The sequence below is a fragment of the Amblyomma americanum genome, chromosome 3 (genome assembly GCF_052857255.1).
Source record: "Amblyomma americanum isolate KBUSLIRL-KWMA chromosome 3, ASM5285725v1, whole genome shotgun sequence".
NCBI lineage: Eukaryota > Metazoa > Arthropoda > Arachnida > Ixodida > Ixodidae > Amblyomma > Amblyomma americanum.
In genome coordinates, this window is record NC_135499.1 from 36,594,531 (window position 1) to 36,607,496 (window position 12,966).

General features: G+C 47.7%; 1 long non-coding RNA gene across 1 annotated transcript; it reads right to left on the bottom strand.

Moving 5' to 3' along the window:
• Positions 1–8,513: 8,513 nt before the first annotated feature.
• On the bottom strand, positions 8,514–11,521 carry LOC144122913 (uncharacterized). The gene is made up of 4 exons (XR_013312942.1): positions 10,969–11,521; positions 9,867–9,930; positions 9,525–9,757; positions 8,514–8,800 (listed from the first exon to the last, which is right to left on the bottom strand). It is a non-coding gene; the product is annotated as an uncharacterized LOC144122913 (long non-coding RNA).
• Positions 11,522–12,966: the final 1,445 nt, after the last annotated feature.

Here is a 12,966-nt window from a genome sequence, read left to right on the forward strand (position 1 = left end):
TTGCATCGCGAACTTCAGCCAGCCAGCGACCAGAGGACTGCTTTATTTTAGCCTGGACGAGGACCTGCACTTGCTGTTTCTTTTGTCGATAAGATACCCATTTTCGGCTTATTTCCTCTTCAGAGAACTGCGCCCTCTTTGCTTCTCTGTGTTCCCGTGATGCCAACCGTCGTCGCTTGATGGCCTCCCTAATTTCCTTATTCCACCATCTCGTGGCTTTTTTCTTTCCAGCGGTTTACTCCTTTTACTTGTTTTATCTTCAGTGAGTAGTTCTAAATTATTATAATCCCACTTTTCCATGGGATGTGTATTTATTGCTTCCTCTATGCAGGCCACTATTTGCGCTATTTGTTCGTCATTTAATTTTGCGTACTCTTTCTAACTCCCATTTATTTCTCTTCTGAGCACAGCTCCAAACTGTAGACTACTACTCTTATGATCACTACCGAGGCTTTACTTCCCCTCTTCGTCTATTTCCATTATTGCGAGCTTGCTATACATCCCCTGCGAGATTAAGCAGTAGTCAATGGTCGTTTGCCTCTTACGGGATTCCCACGTGATTTGTCCCTCACACTTAGTTCCTCTATTTACAACAACTAGGTTGTGTCGCTTACAGAAGTCTAGCATCAACTTCCCGTTACAATATATGTATCCATCCAGATCCTCGATGTGGACATTCATGTCCCCCAACAGAATAATATCGGCGCCTTCTCCAAACTGATTTTTGGTGCAGCGAGTGTAGCGTCTTCATGCGGCGTAGCGGGTGCAGCGTCTTCACAGGAAGTGGTCGGTGGAGGATCTTCGGCGTTTCGCTCGTGAGCGACCTCACCTCCAGAGGTTGCTGTCTTTAGTTTCCCCTATGGAGGCTGGGATACCTTCCTCATATCGCGACTGCGTAGCTGCGGCGTGGCGACGCAAATCGCGAGGTTGACGGCGATGGTGAGCTCGAAAGGCGGTTCGGCGTGTACTCCTTTCGACGCAGGTACTCGTCGATTTCCTGCGGACGTTGGCCCAAGCTTGGTCGTGGGGCGTTAACGGAAAATTCTCGAAGACGGATACGTCGGTACGGGCAGTGACGTATAATATGGCCGGCCTCACCGCAATGGAAGCACAACGGCCGGTTGTCGGAAGTCCTCCAGGCATTTCCTCGCATTTCCTGGGGCTTGAGCGTCGGTAGTAGGCTGGGCGGGCGGGGGCAGGGAGGTGGCGTTCGGGAACAAGTTGTTCATGTCGGACAGGATGCAGGGGTTGTCGTTGGGGCTTAGGAGTCATTACTACAGCGGCGTAGGTCATGGCCTGGGGTTCTGCGGCCGTCGGGGTGCCAAGTGCCTGTTGCACTTCTTCCCGTACCACATCCATCAGATTCGCTGCTTGTGGCTGCGGGGAGGATGGCAGTAATCGGCGTAGCTCCCCTCGGACGTTTTCGCGGATAACTTCCCGCAAGCTGTCGCTGGTGGTGGCCGTCGTGTCCGAACGGAATGCACAGGCAGAGGAAGGGCAATTGTACTGCCGAGCTCGGACGTCGAGGGTCTTCTGAATCGTGCAGGCTTCTTGCATGAATTCCTCGAATGTTTTTGGCGGCTGGCGGACGAGGCTGCCAAAGAGTTCTTTTACGCCGCGCATTAAAAATCGAACTTTCTTTTCCTCGGTCATCTAGGGGTCGGCGCGGCGAAATAGGCGCTTCATCTCCTCGACGTAACCGCGGACGGGCTCATTCGAAAGCTGGATCCTAGACTCGAGGAGTCATTCGGCTCTTTCTTTCCTCACGACACTGCAGTGAATACCTTGAATAGTTTTCTCTTGAATAGCTTCCATGTCGTAAGGAACTACTCGTAGTTTTCGTACCACGTGCGTGCGGAGCCATCCAATGAGAACAACATGTGTCCAATTTTTGGCGCATCATCCCACTTGTTGAATGACGCCACGCGCTCAAATTGGTCCAACCATTCTTCAGGGTCTTCGCCTAGGGATCCATTGCAAGTTAGCTACACCCGCAGCTGCTGCAGTATGATCGGTGTCGACATCTTCGGCGAGGTTGCGGTGCTCGTAGCAGCATCTTTTCGCTGTTCTCCGGGAAGACCTGAGCTTGAAAGCCTGCTTCAAAAGATTCGGGGAAAAAGTGAAAAGAAAGAGGAGTCGTGCGTCATTAGAATATCGATTGGTAAACGGTCTTCTGCGCAAGGAATGCATATTTAGCTCAGGAAGGCGGGTCCAACTGCTGGTGTTACCGAACGATATGATACAGTGTTACGCTTAGGATGTCCTCAGAGTGTTCAAAAAACGGTGTCCAGGTTCACCGAGCAGTTTTTCTGGCCAGGTGTCCAGAGTGACATTAAACGCTTTGTTCGCTCATGTGACGTGTGCCAGCGCACAGTTCCGAAGGGTAGAGTTGGTCCCGTACCTCTGGGCAAGGTGCCAGCCATCGACATACCGTTTCAAAAAGTGGCTATTCACATTGTCGGGCCAATCTTTCCAGTTTCCGCCAGAGGCAATAGATATGTGTTTGCTCTGGTTGACGTGGCGCCTCGTTATCAGCCATGTTTGTTTACGAGCGAACTCTCCGCAACGCTAAAATAAAGCCCCTCTATGAAGTTTTCTGCCAACCAGATTAGTAAGCGCCAATCCCTCTCCCACACGGCTCTTCCACCTCAACAGCTTTCCCACTTCCGGTCTTGAACGGAAGCGCTGCCATTTTGTTTCTCGGTTCTCGGGGCGAGTCTGTGGCTGCGTTGCATCGCTGCTGCTTTCAGCCATCACCGTATTACTGTTTGGGTACTATTTTTTCAATGTCGGAAAAAAGAAGCATATCGCGCTAGCGGTTCGTGCCCGCATGGGATGATTACACCGGGTGCAAAGGGTCCAAATTTCCGAGTGTTCAAGCCGCCAAGTTGACCGACGCCGAGGGACAGGGATCGGAGCCGTGGTGCGCCTTCGCACCTCGCTGACACTTGCATTCGGTAGATCATCGTTTCGGCAAAACAATGAGCGCGACCGTGATTAACCTGTGCGACGGATAACGACTTGACGGGGTCCGGTGTCCATGCGAGCAGATACAAAATTGCCGCCGTCTTCCGGCGCAAAACGAAAATCGGAACCGGAAAAGCCATATGTTGATACGGAAAGAAGACAGCGGCGCACTTCAAACTTTGGCGTTACTTAAAAAAGCGCCAGCGACACTCGAGTTATAACATATCGTTACCGTGTACCTTGTTGCCGGACTTTCCGGTTAGCGCTGTGCACGCTTAAAGACGTTTTAGCATACCGTCTGCTCCGTAGCAAGTTACCGCAAGGCTAAAATGAGTGATGATAATGATGATGATGATGATGGCGGCTGATGTCCCAGCTTTTATTTCAAACGAAATTATGGACGCATTGCAAGCATTTCTTCGAAGTGAGATGCTAGATGCAACTGCATACAAAGACGTATACACAACCTTTCAGCCAGAACAGCCAGCTCAGCGGCTTTTCAAATACGCCCGCGAAACTAGGCATATGGCCTGCCCTGGCAAATGGACAATTTTACTTCGCAGAACTAAGTAAGCTTGCGTACGCAGCGCTCATTGCGTTGCGAACGCCGTAAAAAGCGCAACTGCGACACCTTCGGTTTGCGGTGCCGCTTCGTCGCTTCTTTGGATGCATTTTTGGATGTAAACATAGCGGCGCCATCTAATGACAGTAAGTAAAGCCACGTGAACTCTGGCCAACGTTGACTCTGGCACGGCCGGTCTCGATGAAACCCCTTGATAATTTGAAAGTAGTGACACTCTCCTCCGCGTCGCACTTTCCTCCTCGATTCTCCTCGCGCGGCGGCTGTGAGCTCTGCGCACGACACGCTTTTTCTCCTTGGCGCCCACCGGCCGACCGCAGCAGTGAGCGAAGCGCGTGTTTTTGGGCCAGCTCTGCGCTCCAGGAGTGCACAAAATCTTTGAAAAATTGCAAGAAAAACATTGAGAATGCCGAAAGTAGCGTTCATGAATAGAATGGTTTCTTAGAACTGTGTGAATGGGGAATACTGACGTAAACAAAGCCTTCAGGCGAGCTCGGTACTGCAGACATTTAAGTCACATGATAAGATGTTTTAGTTTGTGCTCCTGATTTAGTACTGCCTCTAACTTTGTCTGTGTTTGTTTTTTAGAGCATGAACTCTGTCGCCGCAGTAAAACTTCGGAAAACGACCCGGGCTGGTGCTCTGAACTTCAAGATCAGAGAAGGTCAAAGCGGGACTAAGTCAGTTTCGCTACTGTCAAGCTATGAGTATAGGCATAGTATATGTCACGTGGTAAACCGTGAGTTTGGATCACTGGTTAATTATATACTTATTATGACTAATTACTGTAAGCCAAATTAATTGATATTTAGTAAATTGCAATTGAAACCCAAATTTGCGCTGCAGCATCGAGTCATATACAGTTGGAAAACTTAGGCCAACTGTAATGGCACCGTGCTAGGCAGCGATCCACATTAATCTGCGTTAATTAGTTAATTTGCTAAAAACCAAACAATGAGCTAGACGATGAAGTCGTATACCTTACGACAGGAACAGCGCAGCACGAGACAAAGAAGGGACAGGAGAGACACGACGCTTTGTCTCGTGCTGCGCTGTTCCTGCCGCAAAATCATGCACCAACCAGCCCAACTTTCCACCTTGCTAAAGTCATATACCGTTGAAAAGCTTATAATGGATGCAAATGCTCTGAATTAGTTTACGATACCTATTAATTAGCGTTATTGAGCTATATGCAATCAAAACCACCCTTTGCATTGTAGTATCGAGTCATATACCTTTCGAAAGCTTAGGTTAGTGCAAATGAGGTGTGCTAGTTATCGGCCCGAATTAATTAGTGCCGAATATTTAACTGCAGTTAAATCCTAAATCTGCACCATAGATGAAAAACTAAGGGCAAGCGTAAACGCGTTATGCTAGCTGGCCAAACTTAAAGAAAAACATCACAAAACCAGAGCTAACATTCTAACTAGGCTTAACACAAACTGCTTCGAAATTCAGCTTTTGTTGTCAAACGAGAGGCCACCAGATTTCTCTGGAATGACTGTAGCCGCGTGCAAGTCTCTCTTTATGCTCAAAACTGCCTCTGGATGATGTCAGGACGGGGCGAAAAGAACAAAGACAAAAGAGGCACAAGGACACAACAGGACAGGCGCCAACTTGCAACTGAGGTTTATTCGCCCAAACCCTTACGTTTTATGAAGCACCCGAGCCGTATCGCAGAAGCCTATCACACAATAACAGATTGTAAACAACAATCAGAATTCAAGAAGTAGGTGCAACTTCTAACAGACAGGAAGATACATACATGCATTCAGCACTACACTCCTAAAAAAGCAAACTTTTTTTGACTAAGTCCCATGATTATCCGTGCGCCAAACCAACAGGAAAGCAGTTCATCCTCACAACACAGGCACACGCTTAGCCAAGACAAACAGATCGCAATATCAAAATTCCTGCTTTAACACATCGTGTGATAATGCATGAAAGACCAAAAACAAACTCGGACAAAATGGTGGACATGAAAACTTAAAAGCTTTGAAAGTACTCTCAGCGTCAAAGTACTAAAACAAGGGTCAAAACTTAAAACCTTCGAGATATCCTCTCAGCGTAAAAGAACTGAAAGTATTGAATTCTACACAATTTTCGTTTGGCTGTTAAAACACATCCAGGAACAACAAACTATGCAGAGAAAACTTCAACACATTAAAACCTAAAGACAGCTTTCGAGAAAAGCCACCTCAGCATCACTGATTGAAATGGATGGTTTACTAACGCATGCGCTTCCCGCTTTCTTAACAAAATATACCTCTACTACTTCTCGCTCCAATTTGTCTTTCCACTCTTCAGAAAAATTGTTCTGTTTAGTTCCGGACGACACTATTTGCAAGTTTTGCAGTGGTCTGCAAGGAAGCTTCCATGTTGGTTGCGCACATTCCGTAAGTGTTCTCTGACACGTTCATGGAAACATCGACCGTGCCCTATGTAAACGAGACCGCAGCTTAAAGAAATCTGATACACAACTTGTGACCTGCATTTGGTGAACTGTTTTTGATGTTTAATATGGCAAACCGGTCGTTTCTTCTCCGGTTCAGTCATAGTACAGATCTTTGACAGCTTTGATGGGGTGCAGTGCTGAATGTGTATGTATCTTCCGGTCCGTTAGAAGTAGCACCTACTTCCTGAATTCTGATTGTTGTTTACAATCTCTTATTCTTGTGTGATAGGCTTCTGCGATACGGCTTGGTTGCTTCATAAAATGTAAGGGTTTGGGCGAATAAACCTCAGTTGCAAGTTGGCACCTGTCCTGTTGTGTTCTTGTGCCTCTTTTGTCCTTGTTCTTTTCGCGCCGTCCTGACATCATCCAGAAGCTATGCACCAACTAGCCCAAACCAAAGTACTTCTCAAACCTGCCGTAAGCGCATTAGGCGTGTTTCACCTTTAAATTTTGCAAGGCCGAGAGCGACCGTCATTCTCACCTTCGCTTACCGAGCACTGTTTTGTCGCTGCGCCGCCGAAGTGCGTGCTCTCTCTTTGAGGACACGAGTTAGCCCACTAACAATTTTCGAGTTGGACGCAAGCTTCCTTGTCGTCATTCTGGCCTGATTAACGTTAACAGAACGTAACAGAGGCAACCAGTACAAGCTGCGTATGCTGCCCCAGATACTGACGCGTACTGAGTATTGCAGTTTCAGAAAGTATGTGCGCCCAATGAGTGACTTAAGCTACCATAAAGAGCGGCATTTTTTGTTGTCCACGTATATTCAACCTGCGGCGTCTCCTGAAACTGCCTGAAATATTTTTTTCAAAATATCATTGCAAAAGACCTCAGGTTATGCACTTGAATGTCCAATGACCTCTATTCTCTTAAGTTCAGGGACATTTACTAACATGAAAGCATTGCAAATGTTCATTTTTAGTTCCTTACATAATAAGCTAAGCCAGCTGGTATAACGCGCATTGCTGTGAGGTTTAGCGGAGCTCCGTTAAGTTGCGAAAAACTTTTTTGCGGTGCTGCTTTGTTTCCTGAATGACGTGAGGAAAGTTCATGCTCACGGGAGGTTTATCGAAAGAGATGATGAGGCTACAGATGTGCAGGAGAATAATACAAAGCTGGTAGTCATCGCCTCTCAGACAAGTCTGCTAGCTCGTAAACTCCGATTTTAGCAAGACAGAGCGCAGTTCCTAACTATTTTTTCTTTGCTGGCAGTTATTTCATGCTTGTAGTTACTGTAAACAAGTGACTTAATTTTTGCGTTGTCATGGGGTGAGACGGGCGGTCGTGAGACGCCGCCAAACTTACAAAATGCCTTTCCAAGAGGAATTCTTGGACGTCGCGTGCTTGCAGCGTGCTCTGCTCCTGCAGCCAGGGTTGGGTTCCGTCTATAACCTTTCCTTTCGCGAATGGCATGACGCGTTTTCCTGGGTAGCACCACGAATTCTTGATAAAGGCGCTATTATTCAAATGTTAAAGCAGTTGAGCTTGAAATTTCAGGAGCTATATTTGCTCTGCAGAATCCTTTACGCTTTGAAACGTGCCATCCAAGTATTACATGCCGCATATCATTCTACGCACTCATAAAGAACCTGCCAGAAGACGAACTATCGAAGCTGAAACCCTTGCTTTTTAGCCAAATATAAGGGTAGAACGTGTTGACGTCTGTGCCCTAAGCACACGTTCGACCATACACAGTCGGGCTAAGGAGATAGAGCGCAAACGTTAATCCGTTGTTTCAGATTTCTCCCATGGCAAAGTGGCTGACGATGCGGTCTTTGCGTAAAGCGTAAGAGGCAAAATATAAAGGCTTGACGGTTACCACTGACGCGGGCTGAGGCCGGACTGGGAGCGAGAACGCGTTCTCCTTCGGAGTGAACGGCGGTCGCAGCGGCGGAGCGGTGGGGCAGTGGCAACCCCACCGAGGTGCGGCGGGAGGCGGAAACAGACCCCATTGCGGAGGCCGTAAGAAGAAAAGCGCGCGCTCCCCTCGAGACCGTCCGAGACTGGGCTGGAGCAACTTTTATTTTCCAGTCTTTTATTTTAGGAAGAAAACTGAAGATATAGCAAAATGCGGGCACAAAATTGAAGAGCTGCAGCAGTGTTATTTTGGCTATGTATAGTTAGGTTTAATTGCTCAAAAATCGCCAAATGATCTCAAAAACATGGGCTAGTTGCTACTCAAACTTCGACGTATAATTGAGAGTATGCGAATTAAAAGCGAAATCCTTCATTTATAGCGAGAAATTGTGCCGAAGAATGCGGCGGCGGTGCTGTTTTTGGTCCGAAGCGGCCGTGCAGGGCTCCGCCATGTTTTTTTACGCGAGAATGCTAACTCTCCGCAACGCCAAAAGAGATCCCGTAAAGTGTTAGCGGCCCAGCAATGGCCGCGCATGCGTAGATATCACTAACCGGACCCGGTAAACGGTCGCGTAAATACAGTAACGATAGGCTGTAGTCTTTGTGCTTGAGACACCAAGAAAAGAGGTCTTGTTTTGTTCAGTGGCATTTACTTGCTTGATTTGATCAAGAATATATTGAAACGCTTTATCACAATTTCTTGCTGAATACACACAGGACAGCCAAGCTAATGGCAGCCAAATGGTGGATGAAGCGCTCCACAGCTGGCCAGCACCTGCTGTCAGCAGTGCCCGGCTGGCAGCCGAAGAGGAAGAGGAAGCCCCCCAGGTCTACACACAGCGACGACACAGAAACCAAGCCAGCGGTTCACCGTCGGCAAAGTGGTCAGGTTGCCGCCATGGAGCAAGCTCTGTCGACAGACGTTGAGGCACGGCTTCAGGCTAGAGAGGATGAGCGGACACAAAGGTGCATCGAACATCAGTCAAGGCTGAAAGTTATTGCAGATGAGCATGCGCTAAAAGAGCAGCAATACGCTGAGAGGAACAAAAAGAAGTGCAATTCATAAGATGATGCATGTGTTGCGAGAAAAAGAAAAAACACTGAAGCTTAAGCAAGCTGTACTTACCATGCAACTATAGGCTCTCTCTGCAAAGCAGCACTGAATAAAGTCATTGTGCCTAGTATTGTGCCACTGTCTTTCAACCCTTTAGCAACTGTATAGGTCATTTTAGCATTCCTGCAGCATTCTCCGTTCATGCTGATATTCACCTGCACTTCAAAGCTCTCAACACACAAATTAACCTCTAATCAGAGTCCTTCTCACTGCTACCTCCACTCTGGTTGTTAGTGAAGCACCGCTGAATAAGTCGTGCTCTCAGCTGGGAGCCCAGATGGGTGTCGGGGGGCATGGTCCTTCAACATCTTCGTGCTCGGACTCGTCGCCATTTGGAACTGGGTCCCTCAGGGTACACGAAATGGTATGTAGTGCTGCGCACGCCGTTATGATGGCAGCTGACCGTTCCGTCTTAGTTTCAAGCTTCTTTCCCAAGCACAAGAATCTCCTCTTCCACAATACAAATGCTCGCTCTACTGAGTTCCGCGTCTTAATATGGCTCCTGTTGTACCTGCCGGAAGCAAGAAAATTAACACATGCATATTACACACCAATGCTGCAAAATTGTTTCTCTTGCATTTTCTGTGCACATCTTTGCGGGTTCCTGAGTAGCGTCATCAGGAAGGGCAAACGCGCATCCTTGATTTCCAAGGAGGACGGAAGGTACTGCCTTTTGTTGGTAGCTCGCCATTACTCGGATGTTACAGAATATGCGGTTATCGTGAACAGAACCAGGCCAACTTCACACAGCGCCATAAAACTGAAGTTTGGAGCATGTGATAGCCTGTAAATGAAACAAAAAGAGGATATTCAGACCATTGTGGCACATGAAAGAAACAAACACTTTACTTGGCGACAAATTAAGCACTGAGCATCTCCTCGGCCAGACGTACCAGGGCTAATTTGACAGCCAGCTATGCCAACCCGAGCCAGGCAGGTTAGGTTGACGGTGAAGGGCTGCGGGAAATAAGGGCATTGCAAGGCTTGTGGTGTGTGAGCATAATTCCACGTAGAGTACATGCAAATGTAGTGTACCCTGTCGCCTTGTAAACTATTCAACATAGGTGAACCTACACCAGGCTCATAACATTTTTAAGGCAACAGCCTTTCATGCCTCATGAGTGTGTGCAAGACCTGTCGGCTGGAAATGTGTACAAGTGTCGGCTCAACCTGTCAATCAAACCAATTGTCATTCAAGGTCATCAATAGTCATCAGTAATTGACATAACTGATCATTAATTAATGTTAGGAAATCACTGTGATAGCATAATTGCAATTAATTAAGAGGAATTAATAAATGTATTAAGGAAGGGAGTATCACCATTCAAGAGAGTTCCACAACAACAATTGTACAACAGCTGTATCTTACCGGCACTCACGTACGGGGCGGAAACGTGGAGGCTAACAAAAAGAGTTCAGCTTAAGGACAACGCAGCGAGCCATGGAAACAAAAATGGTAGGTATAACGTTAAGAGACAGGAAGCGGGCAGAGTGGGTGAGGGAAAAAACGCGGGTTAATGACATCCTAGTAGAAATAAAGAGAAAGAAATGGGCTTGGGCAGGGCATGTAATGCGAAGGCACGATAACCGCTGGTCCTTAAGGGTAAAGGAGTGGATACGAAGAGAAAGTAAGAGTAGCTAAGGGTGGCAGAAGGTTAGGTGGGCGGATGAGATTAAGAATTTTGCAGGCAAAGGGTGGATGCAACTGGCAAAGGACAGGGTTAATTAGATAGACATGAGATAGGTCTTTGCCCTGCAGTGGGTGTAGTACGGCTGATGATGATGATGATGATGATGAGAGAGTTCCACATGACGACACAAAGCATTTGTGTCGCATAACCCTACATGCACGTCCTTGATTGATGTGTACCGTTCAACACTGCTGCAAGCCGTCACAAAGCAACAGGCCCTTTTCTGGAGACGAATTCGCATTTCTTGCCAACAACAAAAGGTATACTAGATGTGAAATATCTGAGAGCAATAAATGTTACTTACCTCCACATTTATCGAGAAGAAACCTTTCCTGTTCTTGTACACTTCTCCACCGGTGCTGCACATACATACAGTCAGTGCACCTAGTAACACCGCGGAAACCTCCGATGCCGTAAAATCTTGTCATCGTCGTCTTTGTTTCAAAAGCACTCGGCAGCCGGACGTACTTCCGAACGAGACGCACACATTCTTCTGTTGACAGCAGGCCGAGCAGGCTGAGAACCGTACAACCGGAGCGTGATCAGGAGCTTCAGGGCGGGCGGTAGCGGGGATCCTGTATTGTCGGCACTCGCAAGCAGCTGCAGCTCTTCCAGAATAGCCAGCACAGCTTGTTTTTGAAAAGCGCTATCGAGCCAAGAATTCGGCGGCAGCTCGTAAACACGGGCGCGCCAAAGTTCACGTGCGCGGCGCAAGAACCTGACGTATCTTTCAAAGCTGCCGTCTCGGGTGACGGACGGCAGTGCCTGCGTTATTCTGTTTCCTGCGGCACAGGAACACGGACGTACTCGGGAACACCTTGTTCGGGAAAGCTGAAGAGCGGCGCCTCGACCCACTGCACGCATGGGGAACAGTCGGAGAAAAACACGGCGCTCGTCCGCGCTGCGCACAGGCACGCCGTAGCCGTGCGCAAAAGAGCATACCGCGTGCAGAGCTTTGCAGAGAAGCTTGCCGTCAGGTAAAGGAGCGTGAAGGTTGCATGCCGGCTCGCTCAGCGTGGGGAAGCACAAAGGAGGCCCTAACTCAGGGCTCCTTAGTGAGGGGCGTTTCAAAATTGACATAAGGTCGCCTTACGTTGCGTGAGGTGCCTTTAGTATGCTAAGGAGTGTTTTATAATTCGGCCCCAAGTGTTGATTTTAGCTGCTTCACGGGCACACAAGCTCGCTATTCAGTGAGAAGGGCCTGCCGAAGTAGTTGAAAAGCTATCCGATGTTAACTATGTGGTTAGGATGGCAGGCCGGAGAAAAAGGGAAACGAGGGTTTATCACTCGAATCTCATGAAGCCTTACAGGGAACGCGAAGCCATTGTCCACCTTGCACTAAATGTACCAGAAGAAGTGGAGACAGAATTTTTGTTTTCAGGGGGCGAGATCGAATCACACCCCTTCAAAAACCTGCTCGAGAGGATTCGTACAGAGGAGAATGTGAGTGCAGAAAAAACGGGAAGAGCTGGAGAGACTACTGTGCGAATTTCAGGCTGTTTTTTTTTTCGGACCAGCCAGGGAGAACTGATTTAATAGAACACGACATTTAACTAACATCAGACCAAGCCATTCGCTCTAGACCATATCGATTCTCTCCGCAGCAGAAGGAAATTTTAGCTTCTGAAATAGAACGGGTGCTAGAGCTGGGGTTTATAGTTCCGTCAGAGAGCGAATATACGTCTCCCCTCATGCTAGTGCCGGTACCTGGCAAGGGCCCCTAGACCTTGCATTGATTACCGCCGGCTAAATGCAATAAAACGCGACCAGCTGTGCCTTCACTTAACGCGGGGTACTGGCAAGTGCCCCTGACAGAAAGAGCAAGTCGTTACGCGACGTTTATCTCGCCCATGGGTATACCACTGTAAAAAAATACACTTCTAAAGGCGTTTTCAGGTGTCTAACTCGCACCCGGCCTTGAAGGGAGTCTTGGTGTTTTCATACACCTTTCACGCGGGGTGATCGCGAAAGAACCAGCCCGAAAATGAAAAAAAAATGACCTAAAGGCGTTATGGCGACTCGCACGCTATTACCGCCGAGCCATTGGCGTTTCAGCGCTTCTTACACCCCTACACCCTTCAGGAAAAATGCATGCAATGGGTTCATAGTTTGTTTTCACATTTATTGCTTTCCTTAAGTGCTCTTTAAATTTACCGTTATAATGCTTACATAACGTAATATACCTGTATTACTGATGCTCTTCATAGCCGTAGACAGGCAATGCGCCAATAAAAAAACATTTATTGACTCGCAAATCACAATACCGTAGAAATGTGTAAAATTTTCACTGTCAGGACAAAGA